General features: G+C 43.8%; 1 non-coding gene across 1 annotated transcript; it reads right to left on the bottom strand.

The window, feature by feature from the left end:
• LOC115936942 (U1 spliceosomal RNA) lies at window positions 1-156 on the bottom strand. Its single transcript, XR_004072307.2, has one exon. It is a non-coding gene; the product is annotated as a U1 spliceosomal RNA (small nuclear RNA).
• Between the last annotated feature and the right edge of the window lie 13,467 nt (window positions 157-13,623).

The raw sequence follows: 13,623 nt of genomic DNA on the forward strand, positions 1-13,623 counted from the left end.
AGCGCGAACGCAGTCCCCCACTACCACAAATTATGCAGTCGAGTTTCCCACATTTGGGGAAATCGCAGGGGTCAGCACATCCGGAGTGCAATGGATAAGCCTCGCCCTGGGAAAACCACCTTCGTGATCATGGTATCTCCCCTGCCAGGTAAGTATGACTTGTTCCCCGTCCGCCCCACCTCACCCTCACACGCCTTCCACCGTACACACACGCTCACTTGGCTCCCCACGACCCTGAGTCTCCCTACGCCTTCCACACACGCACGACACGCAGCTTTCACCAACAGCCCCGCACTCCTTCCCGCAGCACCGGAGATCAGATTGTATTTAGGCGGCAGGGGCCGAAACGGCAGCCCCTGCGCTGCCATATTTACATAGGACACGCCCTGCGTGTGACGTCACTGGAGCCCCCCCTTCCCTCCGGCCCACGCCCCGCCCCTGCCCTCGCCCTCTCCTCCCTCCTCCCTCCTCCCACGACGTCCAGCCGGCCAACCAGCGGGCGGGTGGCCGTGGGGGAAGTGACGTCTGCCTCTCCTCTTTCCCTGGCGCCCCCACGCTGTGGCGGCGGGCGCGGGTTCTGAACCGTTGGGCTGCGGGGAGTCCGTCTGGCAGGCTGCTGACGCCTGTGTATCTTTCTTCGGATAATGCCTTTCAGAGTGGAGAGTAGAAATTTAGGATTACAAAGGAAACGGGTTCCTTTCAAATCCAGTTATCTTTGTGATATAGGATTTCAATTAAGATTTGAAGTTATCCAGAGGCGCCTGGGTCGCGCAGTTGGTTAAGCACTGGACTCTTGGTTTCACCTCAGGTCTCGATCTGGAGGGTGGTGGGATCAAGGCCAGAGCGGACTCCCCGCTCAGGGCAGAGTCTGCCTTGAACTGTCTCCGGGGCTCCCTCTGTGCTCCGCCCCCCTGCCGCGGCAACCCCCACCCCCACCCCCATGAGCACTTTCTAAAATAAATAAATCTTTTTTAAAAATTAAAAAAATTTTGAAGCTATCCAATATCCGAAAGAAACTGAGTTTATGAAACTAGAGACAACAGTCAGGTGACTGGAAACCAACCCTTCTTACTGTTTTTACCACTATTGGTGTTCAGCCTGAGAAACCCAACTGAAAGTTTATTTATTTGAACATTAAAAGTAGATTCTATTCTGTTGCTCCTCTATCACAAAATATTTATTGGAGGGTTCTCCTTTGGAGACGGTAAAGCAAGGGTCTGTGGCCAGTCAGGCCAGTAGACGACGTGGCAACAGGGATTAGGTGACAATATAGCAACTGAATGTGAATGCTTGATCCAGGCCCCATTCCCTGAATCCTGGCAGCCAGACTCATTGTCCAGGTAGGAGTGAAGAAGTACTTTCTGGGGAATCTGACCAGCCTTGTAACAGAGAGAAACAGCATGTCCTACTCTATATTGCTTCTATTTCCCTTGCTACTGTGACCTATAGCATAGAAATATCTGCTTGCTTAGCTCTGCCTGTAGGCATTTGACAGCTAAGTTTTGCAAAAATTGCTTTTTACCTGAAATCTAGCTCACCTGAGGAGATAAGATAGTAAGTACAGAAATGATTATGTTTAAGATTTACAGGATTGACATGACCAGATTCCTGTACGCAAAGATCAACTGACCAAGGACAAAAAAACTTGTATGACCTTCCTCAGATGTCTACAGACATCAACCCCCTCCTGCTTCCCTCTTTGGTAACATAAAAGAAACTTGAATTTCATGCCAAGAGGAAATGGTTCTTTGGGAAAACAGTCCACCATCTCCTTGGTTTGCTAGCTTTCTGCATAAAGTCCCTTTCTCTGCCCCAACATCTTCCTTCTTGACTTATTGCCCTGGCATGCAGGGAGCAGAACGAGCTTGGACTTGAACAGCCTGAGTGGAAAGACCTGGCATCAGCCTGTAAGGGAATGCGCAGACACTTGTTAAAAATGCAAGACAGAGGGGCGCCTGGGTGGCTCAAGGTGGTTAAGCGAATGCCTTCAGCTCAGGTCATGATCCTGGAGTCCCAGGATCGAGTCCCGCATTGAGCTCCCTGCTCAGCGGGGAGTCTGCTTCTCCCTCTGACCCTCCCCCCTCTCATGCTCTGTCTCTCATTCTCTCTCAAATAAATAAAATCTTTAAAAAAAAAATGCAAGACAGATGTTTTGCTTTAGCTACAGCAGTAGGGGAAAGAGACTTCAATATAAAACTGAGGGCAACTCCCAAATACAGCAAAGATGACTGTGGATTTATAGCCAAAGGTAAGAGAGAGGGCATCAGTGATTGGAAAATTACTAATAGAAACTTCTTCAGATATCAAGGGCGGGGGGACACTTGCTGGAACTGGGTTTGGAAGGCCAAGGGCTAGGACTAATCGAGGAGGGCTCAGAGGAGCCTGACTAAAGTTTAATCAAGGAGAAAGTCCTTGCCAGACCTACAGTGACACTCCTGGAAATAAGCAAAGACCCAACAAGAGAAGAAAAGGCTATTTATTCAGAGCTTGCAGCTTGCGTTTTTGCAGAGACTGAAAGGAAGGCAGAGTGGGAGAGCTTTATAGTAGAAAAATGGGAAGGCTTCAGGTGTGTGGTGATTGGAGGTTGTTGGCATGGGTAAGCCATAGGCAGGTGATAACTTTAAAAATAAGTTATTTTCCCAGCAAAAATGGATTTATTTGGGAGTAGCAGAGAATTGCAATTTGGGACATGCATGCTATGGCAAAACCATAGGCATGCTGAATAAACAAAAGGAGGGGAATGTCATTTTATGGAGGAGAAGGAGGAAGTTGGGGGTGTTGTTTTGAACAAAAATCCATTGGAGAAAAGCAAGAGTTCAGGGTGATGGTGGTTTCTCATTCACTGAATTGGTGGTGGGGAGGGGGGTAGTCAGTTTCTCGTAGGAGATACAATCTACATTCTTTTTCCTTTTGGGGCCTGTCATTGATTCTTTCCTGTTAAGAATTCTTCTGCTGGGGTCTACAATTGACAATTCTTCCTGTAATTGATGTTGAGTGGTATGACTCCCCCTTCTGGCCTCCCAACTCTATTTTAGTGAGGTTTCCCTTTATTAATTTTCACATTAACTAGAATTTAGGTTTCCTGTGAGATTGGTTGGGGTGCACTGCACATCTGGCTTTCTCTGGTTGGTCCTAAGTTGGAAGCAGGAACAAAAATTACGGAAATTGTCAATTACCAAGTCCCAGCATCATGGATGGGTATATTAGTATGCTCAGGCTGCTGTAACAGAATACCACAGCCTGGGTGGCTTGAACAACAAGCAATTTATTTCTCACAGTTCTGGATGTTGGGAAGTCCAAGATTCAGGTGCCACCAATGTAGGTTTTGAATATAGCCAAATATGGTACCCCAAAATATGCCACTTTGGCATAAGGATTATTTTGAGCTAAAGACATACTTGAAAAAGAGCAGATGCAAGAAGGGTGCTCTGACCTCCCTTCTTCCTAAAAGGAGGAGATAAAACTCCCTCCCTCTGCCCTCCCTCTACCAGGAGGAAAGAAACATTCTTGTCACCAGAGATAGGAAATCTGAGAGAAATCTATACAAACAGACTTTGTTAAAATAACCCTTATCTGTCTTTTGCCTCTTCCTATATTTTGGTTACTTTTTCACAATTTCTACTCTTTGCTCAACCTAGTACATAAGCACTTAGGCCTAAGCACTTTTTGGGTCTTTATTTTTCCTTGAAAGCTTCCATGTACTTGTAAAATACTTCTATGCTTTTCTCCTGTTAGTTTGCTTTACGTCAACTTAATTCTCAGGCCCAGCTGGAGACCCTAAAAGGGGACAGGAAGAGTTTAGCCTCCCCTGCAGCTTCATTCTGAGGCCTCCTGTCATGGCTTACAAGCCGCCCCCATCTTGCTGTGTGTTCACAGCAAGGCGGAGAGGGAGGGTGTTGAGGAAAAAATATCTTGGGTTTTAACTTCCCCAGAAGTGTTAATCCAGGTTTAGCAGGTGGTGCTGGCCACAGCACAGACACGTCTTTTTCAGCTAAAAGATAATCAAGAGCTATTTCATCATCAAGAACAACTTTGGTCAGAGATTCTACGGATCTTTGCCAGACAGCTATGCTTTCACAGCAGATTCTGTGATAACTTTAAGAATTAAGAAGTTCCTGGGGCGCCTGGGTGGCTCAGTCGTTGAGCGTCTGCCTTCGGCTCAGGTCATGATCCCAGGGTCCTGGGGTCGAGCCCCGCGTCGGGCTCCCTGCTCGGCGGGAAGCCTGCTTCTCCCTCTCCCACTCCCCCTGCTTGTGTTCCCTCTCTCGCTGTGTCTCTCTCTGTCAAATAAATAAAATCTTAAAAAAAAAAAAGAATTAAGAAGTTCCTGATCATAGCCTTATTTACTTTTATATCCCTTACAAGGGAAGTAGGGATCTGCCGATAGGAGTGAATCCTGAACCATGAAAGCCTCCAGGTAGGTTCCTCTCTAACTCACAATGTAAATTGGGATTTGACCAATGAGATGCCTTATTTTGCTTGTGAAAAGCTAGGGGCAGAATTAGATTTTTTTCCCTAGCCTGAAATAAAAGGTTGTTCTAAATTCCAGAGGTTACTCCCACTTAGCAATGGCCTGGGAGATAAACATGAAGGTGTTAATCTTTCCAGGCCAATGCCAGAGTAAAGGAAAGGAAAAGAAGGAGAAAGGGTTTCATGTTTAAAGTATGAAGTCTTGGGCAGAAGCAGTCTACCTCGATGTCAGCTACTTCTCTTCATCAATTTGATTTGGAGGTCTCCAGCACCTACACAGGCCCAGGCATCAGGTGGAAACTTTTTTAGTTGGGTGATGTGTACCCAAGGCTCAATGCTTTCTAGTTTTGCAGCAGTGTTTGTGGTCACACTTGGTAAGTTTCCTCTGAATGAGGCTCAAAGGGCTGTCTTCCTCTGATGACACTTCCAGAATACCCAGTCATCAGGCTATACAGACTGTGACTAACAGAATCCTTTGAATTGGGACCTGGGAAGGCTTCTTTAACCTACTGATGTTAGGCCTGAGCATAAGACACTACACTTAGAGTAGCTGGTAACACTGACAAGGGATAGAATTCCAAGAAGTCTGCAAGTTTTTCGTTAAAGTTTGTATTTGTCCAGTGATGTGAAGATTGTGGAGGTATAATGCAAATGGGAAACACACTTTCTAACAGTTCTTTTCCTACTGTGGGGACATCAGCCTTGCAGTAAGGATAAACCTCAGTCCATCTGGAAAACATAACATACAATAACAAGAACATACTGACAATCTATACTAGGTGGCAAGTGAACGAAGTCTAGCTGCAGGTGTTCAAAGGGAGGTTTGAGGCTTCTAGAGCAAAAAGAGTTTTTCCAGGATTATAGACCTGACAGGTCAGACTTTGCTGGTAGACTGTTTTTGTAATTTTATACAAGTCTTCCCACCAATGTGTATTTATAATTTGAGTCAACTTAAATGTAGCATGGTAGGTGAAAGAATGCGAAAACCAAAAAATGGGGTTTGTTAGGGAGCCAGGAAGAACCAAGTGATCATCTTGGTTTTCCATTGGCCCCAACTGTTAATTTACAGCCATTGTTTACCCACCTTAATTTTTCTGATTCAGGAGCAGATTGATTGCCATGTTACAGGACACTAAGATGGCAAAAATTTGGCAATGAGGGGCGATTTTTTGAAGAAGCAAAGTGGACTTTATTCAAACGTATCATAACCTTTATAGAATCTATTGCTGTTGGGGCGCCTGGGTGGCTCAGTCGTTAAGCGTCTGCCTTCGGCTCAGGTCATGGTCCCACGGTCCTGGGATCGAGCCCCGCATTGGGCTCCCTGCTCAGCGGGAAGCCTGCTTCTCCCTCTCCCACTCCCCCTGCTTGTGTTCTCTCTCTCGTTGTCTCTCTCTCTGTCAAATAAATAAATAAAATCTTAAAAAAAAAAATCTATTGCTGTTGCCTTGTATGAAAGTCAGCTTGATCACATATTAAAATTTCTCTCCAAAAACTTCTTTTTTTACAAACCTTCTACAACTTTCTTTTTACATTCAAATTTTGGGGGCGCCTGGCTGGCTCAGTCAGTGGGGCACACAACTCTTGATCTTGGGGTTGTGAGCTTGAGCCCCATGTTGAGGTAGAATTTACTTTAAAAATTTTTCAGATTTTGTCCTAAGTTTTCCTTCTTCAAATTATCAGTCTCACTTCAGTCACAAAGACAAAATTACTTTCTTTTCCCTCAACAAAAATGTATTTCCATTCCTCATACTTTTTCTTACCAAAAACACGTATCTTACTTTCCTTGTATACGGAAACATTTCCCTTATTATTTCCAGTAGTCTTAATTACTTTTTTTTTTTTAAAGATTTTATTTATTTATTTGAGAGAGAGAATGAGAGAGAGAGAGCACATGAGAGGCAGGAGGGTCAGAAGGAGAAGCAGACCCCCTGCTCAGCAGGGAGCCCGATGCGGGACTCGATCCTGGGACTCCAGGATCATGACCTGAGCGGAAGGCAGTCGCCCAACCAACTGAGCCACCCAGGCGCCCCTAGTCTTACTTTTATTAGAATTTTTAACTCTTAGAAATCTTAATTTCTAGTCATAATTAAGTAGTAAGCAATTGTGAACTGTTACAGCACTGAGGTAGGAAATTGAAGGAGTTCCATTTTAGAAAGTTTCCATCTCTGCTGTTTTTCTGCTAGGCCCCCATTTACTCATGTTCCATATTTTGTCTCTGAATAAGCTAAAGAAGCTATGTTCCCACTTCAAGGGGAAAGCAAGAAAGTTCATCATTCTCTGAGTTTTGTCCTAGACCCCAAACACCTGTCAACACCTAAGAAGAGCCAGATCCCAAACATGTTTTAGGACATTAGCTTCAAACAAACCTCAGCTGATCTGGCATCAATACCCCTACCTTCCGTAATTTATGCAATAACACCTATTGTTCCCCTGATACTCACCTTTGATTGGATCCTAACATGGATTCCTAAAGAAACACAACCCTAGACCCTTTCCAATACAAACCCCTAGCCTCAAGCAACGAGACTTATTCTCCTTTCTTGCCCAGTCTTCCAGCCACTTGGTCTGCTATTCTCCACCTGTCACTCACCCTATTCAGTAAACTTTGTTTTCACTTTCTCTGGCTTGTGCTTGATTTCTGTCCTGTGTGAAGCCAAAGACCTTCTTGGTTGGTCCTATGGGACCCTCCCTGGGTCCTCGGACCCAGTCTGCCTGCATCACGAGCTTCTTTAGATTTGCAAATTTAGGAGTATATTTTAAAATTTCTAGAAGCACTTGCCTTTTTAAAATTTTTTAGTGTGGCACTAACACATTTAGGTATCTTTTGGTTTCTCTGTAATAAGAAGCCAAAAATAGATAAACCTATTATTTAGTAATTAATATCTTAATATTTTATCTTATTTGGAAATGATCTAGATATTTAATGAATTTAACTTCTCACTTAACCTAACTTAACAAAACTGTAAGGTTTTAGATTACCAAAAAGATTTGGGAAAACTACTTAAGCAGACACAACATGAATTTATTTGGCTAGTAAACTCCAGTAGAATAAAAGTTTTATATTTATTTAATGCTGACAACTCTAAAGATGTGTCTGTTTTAATTAAACCATCAACCTTAAACTAGCTTTTATAATTTAGTATTTTCCCAGATCATATAAACTTAAAAAACACTTGGGTTAGTTTCTTTTCTTTTACTTTTGTTTTCTTTTTCTTGTTTTTTTTTAGAGAGGAAGTAGGGGAAGGGCAGAGGGACAGGGAGAGAGAATCCCAAGCAGGCTCCACGCCCAGCATGGAGCCTGATGTGGGGTTGATCTCACAACCCTGAGATCAAGACCTGAGCTGAAATCAAGAGCTGGATGCTTAACTGACTGAGCCACCCAGGTGCCCCAGTTTCTTTTCCTTTTTTTTTTTTTTTGAGTTTTAGAGTACCCAATCCTTACAAGCGCTTGCCTTCAAACCAAGTATATAGAGCTCTTTTACAAATTAATTTCAACAATACCATCCAGAGGTAGAAAAATATTTGACATTATATATATATATATATATATATATACACACAAACACACACAGATGGGTGCAAAGACCCTATAGTTACTTACTCTGTTTTTTTAAGGCCAATAATTTACAAGTCTTTTTGAGATAAACAGAGGGAGGTTTGGGGATTAGTAAGGGAATAGGTGAATTCTGAATTGCCCCTAGAGCTAACTTTTGTTTTGCAAAAGTTATGTAAGATAAGGACAGTTGCTGTCACTTTTCTCAAAGATTTGGGTTTTAAGTTAAATGACACCTTAGGCTGAGCCGCCTATCCAACTACATTATCTGCTTTGTTTCTTTCTCTCTGGGTAGAGCTTTAATTTTAAATATTTCTGACAGTACTGAATAACCCCGTTTGGGTGTAAGCTGGGTCCCCAAAGAGGGTGCAAAGGATATTACCTTTCCAAAATCCAAAGTCACTCTCACAGATAGCCAAAACAAAGAACCAACAACTTGCATGCCCCAGGCAGACAAAAAGCCTAGCCCAATAATGCAAAATGAGACAAAAAGGAAGACAATTGCTATCCCAGGGAGAGAAAGGATCATAATGGGTTTGGATTTGAAAAGAAAGGGACAATGTGAAATTTTATTTTCCCTCTCTCAACTGGGCACTACAGATAGAAATTCAGAACTGATTCTGGTAAGAATTTTCAGCCTTCACTGGCTTCTGCCAGTTTTTCCAGGATCCCCTCTGCAGGCTCTAGTAGCTACCAGAGTTCCCCCTTGTCTATTTAAAGGAATAATATAGCAGTTTACCAGAAAATCCCTCATTTTCATCAACTCTTGGAGGGGCCCATATGGGACCTTCCTTTGAAGGTAGGTATGGAAGTGTCTATATAGCCATCAACTTGGGAGGACTTTTGTTTACAGTTGCGTAGTCTTTTCAGAGTGGAAAAACAATTCAGACAGAGGATTAGTAGAATGAGTACTCAAAGGAGGAAAGAAGGGAATAATAGGAGTTACATCAGTGTACAGTCTTTTGTTTAATTTTCCATGAGCCTTTTGCAATGAATCTTTCAATGAATTGGAAGACTTCTGGAGGCTTTTGCTTGCCAATTAAAACAGGTATCCCATGCTGTTTAATTTGAAAACCCTTACTTTTAAATACACTTCTTAAATTGTCTTATCTACTTGCAATGTTCCCCATCATGGCCATTGTAATTCCAAGTTGTTTTTAGTAAAATTCTGCCATTTTTATAGATATTCACAGCTCCTGGCACCATAGTTTTTAGACATAATGTAAGCAGGCTGGCCAGAAGGTGGCGCACTTGACTCTTTAGAATCTCAGAAACCTACCAGCTAAGCATTTGATACAAAACAAGATAAACAAGGGCACCTCAACACACCAGCAGTAACCAAAAGATATTACTGGCAAAGAGAAGGCCCTGCATACCACCAGCAATTCCCAGCGTGGACTAAACCAGTAGACTCCAGTAAATGGAGAGTGGACAGGAAATGAGTAAAGGACCAACCAGCAAATCCTATTAAATGGGAACTGTGGACTGGAAATGGGAAAGGACTCCAACAGGGAACTGCAGAGAGGACTGAACCAAGGACTAAGGACTGCCGCTGTCAGAGCCTCCTGTCAGTCCAGACTACCCCCATTACCCCCGGATTGCAAAGCCAATTAGATAAGTAGCTCAAACGCAAAAAAAGGGGGAGCTCAAAACCAAGAGAAGCTTACCAAGAGTCCTAGGAAAGGGCAAGAAAGACAGTGAGCTCAAAAGGTACCATGCCTATTTCTCACTGTCCCTGAAAGCCATCAGAAGTTCACTTTGGATCCCTATGCTGCACCAAATCTGCTAAAAATACCAAATTCAACCCATGAAATTTGAAGATCTAATTGGCTTTATTAAATGATTCACGCATCAGGCAGCATCCCATCTAGCAAGTACAGGGGAACTCTGCTGGACTTACAAAGAACAAAGGCTTTTAAAGACAGAGAGGGCATAAAAATAAAAGAAAAAAGGAATTTTTGAGCAAGAAATTCATAGTTTAGGCAAGGCTGCCCTCCTAGGGGGAGAGGGAGGGGCCTATCAGTGAAGTTCCTAGTATGGGCCAGAAAATTCCACGTTGACTGGTTAAAGGTGACATTTCTGGGAGGTTGAAACTGCAGTTAGGTTAGGTAGTAAGTCTTGTCTTACTGGGTTGGGGTCTTAACCTAAGTGATGCCATTTGGGGCCTAGTTTTCTTTTTAACATGCTGTTGCCAGGTGAACTGGGGAGACCCCAGGCCCTGGGGCCTCGATCCAGCCAGTCCTGAAGAGAGGGAGAGAGGGAGAGAAAAGTGGAGTGACAGGGAGAGCTAGAGCCAGAGGGAGCTGTATGCCTGGGGGGTGGGTTTCTATCTTTTATTGACAGTTGTTAACTAGGGGGTGGAATATTCACTACTTGGGGTAGGAGGCTGGGTTTCCCAATTTTTTTCCTTAATTTGGGTTGGGAGTTTCCTGTCATGGCACCTACCATCTTGGGCCTGTCTGGTTTGATCCGGCTTCTTCTAGAGTGCTGCCGGGACAGGCCTCTGACCTTCCCGATAGAGGCCCATGACTTCCTCATTGATGACCTCCAGGTATCCTGTCAGAGCCTAACTAACCGCCTACTCTAACAGTATCAAAACCAGACAAATGATCCAGGATATTGAACTAGTCTGGGCTGCTGACCAGCAACTCAAAAATCAACCCTGGAAGAATTACAGAAGCAAGAAAGAAACATGACTTATAGGAATTATAAAAAATTATAAACCTCCATAGAGACTGAAGGCTATTTTGAACTAGTGTGTGTGGAAGGTTGATGTTCAGAGGGAGCAGAGAGACAAGATGGAGAAAAGCATTATAAGTTCTGCTCTTGCATCTCACTCCCATGGCGAAGGCTCAATCACTTCTTATCCCTTGAAGAAAGAAATTACCAGTGGCACTTACTCAATTTGCCAATGTGACCGGTGCAGTTTGATATCTGGGACCCACATAAGCTTTGTTGAGGAAAATAGATGAAAACAGGTGTAGACAAACCTGATGATCCCTGGGCATTCTTTTCCCAGAGTCTCCTCCAAAACTCCAGAACGGATGATTGCCATGGCCTACCCCAGTGCTGCTTACCCATCCATGAGCATAAAAATGATCCCCTAAATAGAAGATTCCCCTGATGGACTATAAGGCAATAGTAACGCAAATGATTTTGTTGTACGTGTTGCTCTACACTTGGGGACTCATCCTTGATTTTACCAAGACCGCCAAAGACTGAGGCCTACCTCTACCGAGTTCCCCTCATCTCCCTGTGGATTCTTCCCCACAAGTATCCCCCCCCGCTTCCTGGTGCCCCTAATTCCTTACCCTCCACCGGAGTGTCTGCCTAGCCCTGCAACTTCTCTCAATTTGGGAATTTCATTTCTTGATCCCCATTCCACAGTAAGATGTGGCCCAATGGTCTGTTCAAGTCCAGCATGTGAATCGGTGACCAGATGACTCTTTGGATTCCAGGGGCCACCAGGAAAAAGAATAAAAGTAACACTGGTTTTAGACCCAAATATGCAAAACTTCAGAGACCCATCAGACACACCTGATACCTGAAGGACATAGCCTCTCCAAAGTCCCTGTTCACACAAATTCCTCAATGTCTTCTGCCCTTTAAATAACCAGAGGGGTTTAGTTCTCAATTTCCTCCCCTAATGTGGCAGCTGTTCCCTGAAGGTCAGAACCCAAAGGGACCTAACTTGCCCGAACAATAGATAGATAGTTCAAAGTAAAACTTCTGAACACACTGCATCGGCTGGGATTTGAACCCAGGCCTCCCAAGGGGGAGGCTAGCGCTCCACCACTGAAACACCCATGCCCCCCAGCAATGTGCTGTACTAGGTCAAATCTGAAAGAGTCACCGGAAGGACTTGGAAAAAGCAACTGCAAACTAGATTTTCACAGTGCTCTCTTTGAACAACATAGTCAAAAAACAAAAAAGACACCCAGAGCAAAGGCTTGCATAGGAGATTTAATGTCAGGCAATGCTATAAAGTTTTGGCATTCAAATCTAAATACAGGATTTGAAAAAGCCTAATTCTGAAGTAAGCTCTTTACAAGTTGGTAACAGATCTCTGTACAAAAACACCAGAGTTGCATATCTCTGTTTCTTATCTCTGGTCCATATCTGTTGTGGACCCATGGAAAGTTGATTCCTTCACTTGCTGACTGCCCATTGCTTGGTACCTCCCAAACCCTTTGCTCCCAAACCTGAGATGAACACCAGTTGTTCTCCCCAAGCAGGCGTTCAGGACCCAGTAATGGTTCTGGAGGCTGGACTGGTGGGGTGAGGATGTGTCTGACTCACTCCAGAAGATCTGGGTGATAACTGAGTTTCTCTCCTTCTATGCCCCTTTTGAGTCCCTGGAAAAGGCCAAGGATTAAATCTTGCTTTTAAAATTCTTCTGCCTGGGGCGCCTGGGTGGCTCAGTTGGTTAAGCGGCTGCCTTCAGCCCAGGTTGTGATTCCGGGGTCCTGGGACGGAGTCCCACATCAGGCTCCCTGCTGAGCGGGGAGCCTGCTTCTCCCTCTCCCTCTACCTGCCGCTCCCCCCTGCTTGTACTCTCTCTCTTTGATAAAAAATAAAAAATCTTAAAAAAATAAAACAAAATTCTTCTGCCCAACACATACCTCTATAAAAGCAAATAAATGAAAATTTGCCCAAGATGTCCTCCCTTCATCACATGCTCTGACCCGGCCACCCAGAAAGGCTGGTTCAGGGAAAAATACTAGAGTAGATTACGGGTACTAGTGGACGCCGGCTTATTACTCCTCTAATTTAAAACTTTCTTTTGCTTTTTACCTTTGTCTGATATTCATGTTTCACTCTTTTATCCTTTTGTTTACAATTAGCCTGGTATAGATTTTTACTGCTCTTAAGATTTAACTCTTTTCTAATATACTGCTATATCTGGAAGTTACTTTTTTATCCAATCTGAGAACATTGGATCCATTATAATCCACAGTTATTGGTGGTGTGTTGGAAATTCCTGTCATAGCACCACTTCCACCACCTCAGTGTGTGGTTTCTGTTTTGCTTTTTAAAAAAAGTTTCAGGGGCGCCTGGGTGGCTCAGTTGGTTGAGCGACTGCCTTCGGCTCAGGTCATGATCCTGGAATCCCGGGATCAAGTCCCGCATCAGGCTCCCTGCTCAGTGGGGAGTCTGCTTCTCCCTCTGACCTTCCCCCCTCTCATGATCTCTCTCTCTCTCTCTCTCTCTCTCTCTCTCTCTCTCGCTAATAAATAAATAAATAAATAAATCTTAAAAAATAAAAAAAGTTTCATCCTGTCTTTGTTAGACAGGTCTGCTTAGATAAATTGTTTTCCTATAGCGTTTTTGGAATTCCATGTCACTGATCAGTTAAGGAGTTTAGTATATGTTCTTTTATCCCATCTTCTCTTTGCATATTTTAAAAAGGAGTGGCTCTGAAAAACATACAGAGCTCTTGGGTGTGGGGGCGGTTTTGGGGGGACTGGGAGGGGTGGGATTTAAAATAGCTTTATTTTTTTTAAAGATTTTATTTATTTGAGAGAGAGACAGAGATAGCACCAGGAGAGGGAGAAGAGCGGGAAGGAGAGGGGGGAGCAGAAAGCCCAAATTGGGCTCGA

The sequence above is a fragment of the Leptonychotes weddellii genome, chromosome 4 (genome assembly GCF_054177405.1).
Source record: "Leptonychotes weddellii isolate Sample4059 chromosome 4, ASM5417740v2, whole genome shotgun sequence".
NCBI classification, from domain to species: domain Eukaryota; kingdom Metazoa; phylum Chordata; class Mammalia; order Carnivora; family Phocidae; genus Leptonychotes; species Leptonychotes weddellii.